Here is a 3,517-nt window from a genome sequence, read left to right as displayed (position 1 = left end):
CGTCCCAGCGTATCAGCGTCTCAGTGTATCAGCGTCTCAGTGTATCAGCGTTTATAAGACAACGAACCTGTTTACTGTGATAGCCCACCTACCAACCAATTAATGTTAGTGTCGAATTGCACAAATCTGATTGGTCACTTGATGAAGTGACCAATCAGCTGATTTGAATTGTCACTTCATGTAGAGCCAACGGAAGCGGTAGTATTTTGAATTTTTCTCTGGACTTTCATGATGTTAGGCAGTTATAAACATACTCCTTGGAAGTATTTTAACAGTACTGTATTCACTATCAAGTGGTAAGAGTTGCTTTTGTTTTATTATTTAGTTACTACTCTAGCAGACCGCTAGCCTCCTCCTAAGCCTAGTAGTAGTGGTAGATGAAGGCTTGAATAAAGAGGCTTGCCTAGACTAAAGACCTAGGCCTAGCTGTACTGGTAATACTAGCCTAGCCGCCGTAGAGAGACAGACAGAACTGAGGTTGTCTGTTCTCTCTAGGCCATTGAGGATATAGGGCTAGGCCTAGAACCTGGGCCTTTTGTTGGCCTAGCCAAACTGTAAGTTAATTGCCCCATAGTCTAGCATGCCATAATAAGAAGAGTGGTAAATTGCATTTGGGACGTGTCCTCACTAGTCTACGTCCATGATGCTTTAATAAAATAATTTGTTTATGGTTAACCGGCCGGGGAGGGGATGGTGTAAAGAATTGTATCATTATTTGCAGAAAGTTTATGTATCAAAATCTAGGCCTATACTAACATAAGTGGTGATTTTATTTCAGGATACTCAAGTCTAGTTACTACTGTAATTAAGTGAAAACTCAATCCGATCAACTCAATCTTGTAGTTGAAACCATTAATGTTTGTTTAAAGACGTATCTGTGAATGAACAGAAAATTACCTGACATTCTATAGTGCTTTAATAAAATAATCGGTTTACGGTTAACTGTGGTGGGGGGGGGGGTGTAAAAAAAGAATTGTATCATTATTTGGAGAAAGTTAATGTAATCAAAAGGCCGATACTAACAACATAAATGGTGACTTTATTTCAAGATACTCAAGTCTCGGAGTGAAAACTCAATCCAGTCAACTCAATCATTGTAGTAGGAAAGCATTAATGTTTGTTTGAAGACGTATCTGTGAAGGACAGAAAATTACCTGACTTACTAAAGGTGAATATAGTGTTTTGTTGACATTTTATTATTACTGTCCTGTACTATTAATTATTAACAACCTGCTATTTGATGATGCTGTTGTTTACACGATAGAGTTTAATCAAATTTAATGTGTATATATTAGGCCTATTATAGGCCTTAAGGGATATTAAAATTTTAATGTAGGCTAAGCTGTTTTGAAAACTAAAAAAAAAAATAATTTTCTTTTGATTAAAAAAGAAGTAACTGCTAGTCTGTCAATAGCTGCATATATGTATATTACTCCTATTTTAATACAATAATAAAGATATATAATACATTTAATAGCGGTTTATATACTATGTGCTCTATATACTGTATAATTTTACCATTACTGTTTTATTCTTTTTAAAGATTTTGTTTTGTTATATCTTTCAGCAAGAGTGAAACTCCGAGAAATGTTAGTACAAGTCACAATGATTTAATATTTCAAACTAGATTTGTTCAACTGCATAATTTATACTAATTTAGCTTGGTACCATCGGACAAGAAAAGGCATGGTTATGGACAGTTGCTGCTGCAATATCACAAAGAATGCTGGTTTATGCACACCTGTAACACAAATGGTTCTTGAATATTGTTTCATATATAATAAACTCTTGTAATAGGACTACATTATGAAAAAAATTATTTAAAACGGACTGTAAAAGCAAAGAACTGTAGAATAGACTTGAATTTCAGGTACAGTATGTTTAGCAGTAAGACATTAGCAAAACGATAATATATGAAGGGGTATGCTAGTAAATGAGACCCTAGGGAAGTAATGTCCCTACCGTATGATGTTTGGTGGTGTTTTAAATTAAAGAAATTATGGTTTGTATATGAACTCATAGTGTACCACACCCACATTTTTTTTTATAGAATACATAGATTTTCTATATAAAATCATTTCTTTACAACTTTCTATACAATTGCATAGAATTTCTATTTGCATATTTAATGTATTTTTATAGGTTTTTTTTCTATAAAATGTTTATAGATTTATAAGTGATTTTTATAAAATTGTTTATAAATTTTTTATAGTTTTTTAAATGTTTTTTTTTATATAAAATTTTTATAGACTTTCTATAGATTTTTAATAGAATTTTCATAGTTTTTTTATATAATTTTTATAGATTTTTAAGTCTTTTAATATAGTTTTAATATAGTTTTTAGAGTTTTTATAAATTTCTAATCGATTTTTTCTAATCGATATATATTTTTAATAGATTTTTAATATAGTTTTAATATATTTTTAATATACTAGTTTTAATGGATTTTTAATAGACTTTTTATAGTGGGCTTCTATAGTTATTTCTATAGATTTTCTAAACAATTATGCTATAGACATTCTATTGTTTTTTTTTTTGATAGAATTCTATAGATTTTTTTGTATCGGAATGCGGTACATTTTACTAAATACGTGTGTGCGCATGCTCAGTAGAAATACCAGTTTGAATGAAGCTAGTGATGTTCGGACCATCGGACTTAAGCCAATGAACTAGCTGTCTTTGGCAGTTCCGGTGTCCAGTTTCAAGTTTCGAATTCACAAGCGAAGCGCCCATTCTAGTGCCGTCGTCTTGTAGCGAGTGTAAAGTAAGGAAGATTCATAGGCCTAAGAAAATTTGCTAAGTCACAGTGAAGAAAAGTAAGTAATTTATACTTGTGTAGCCTAGACCTAACTGTTGTTGAATTCCCGAACTACATGATAATTTAAAAACGCAAAATTGCGCCTAGATGACGTCACGCATGACTGAGCGCATTGAAAAGTTTACCATGACTATTCCAGACCAAGCTAAATGTTCGTTGACGGCGATTGTGCGTAACTCGTGGCATTTTTTGAGATATCGTGCAAACAGAAAAGGGGAGAAACAAAGAAGAATAAAAAGATGATGATCCCTGACAATAACAAGAGGTGATCCGCTCCTGAAGCGGATCACCAAAAAAAAAGATGATGATGATGATTCTGACAATCACAGGAGGTGATCCGCTCGTGAAGCGGATCACCAATGATCCAGTACAATAACAATAGATGATCCGCTAGTGTAGCGGATCACCAAAAACTAGATTTGAACTCGTCACTGAGGACGAGTTTGGTGATCCGCCGTACTTGGACCCTCATGAAGCACGCGCGGTGCTGATTGAAAATTATTATATGCTAAAACATGCTCTATTAAGTTTTTAAAGAGTAATTTTGAGTATTTTAATGACTTACAAATGTGTACACATACGTCTTAACGTCTGTGCGCACGCTAGTGATGTTAATACAGTGCCACAAACCCAAAACTAGTAAACGAAACGTAATTTCCAGCTTTAGTACGTGCTGTGGGCGTGGAAATGAGCGTACGG

General features: G+C 33.6%; 1 long non-coding RNA gene across 1 annotated transcript; it reads left to right on the top strand.

Moving 5' to 3' along the window:
• The first annotated feature begins 237 nt into the window (after nt 1–237).
• LOC117111008 lies at nt 238–1,984 on the top strand. Its single transcript, XR_004445798.1, has 3 exons — nt 238–296; nt 1,050–1,168; nt 1,568–1,984. It is a non-coding gene; the product is annotated as an uncharacterized LOC117111008 (long non-coding RNA).
• The last annotated feature ends 1,533 nt before the right edge of the window (nt 1,985–3,517 follow it).

The sequence above is a fragment of the Anneissia japonica genome, unplaced genomic scaffold, assembly GCF_011630105.1.
Source record: "Anneissia japonica isolate Jap-2015-1 unplaced genomic scaffold, ASM1163010v1 scaffold573_len2283161_cov171, whole genome shotgun sequence".
Taxonomy (NCBI): domain Eukaryota; kingdom Metazoa; phylum Echinodermata; class Crinoidea; order Comatulida; family Comatulidae; genus Anneissia; species Anneissia japonica.
Note: the sequence above shows the minus strand (reverse complement) of the source record. Positions and strands in the feature narration are given on the sequence as shown.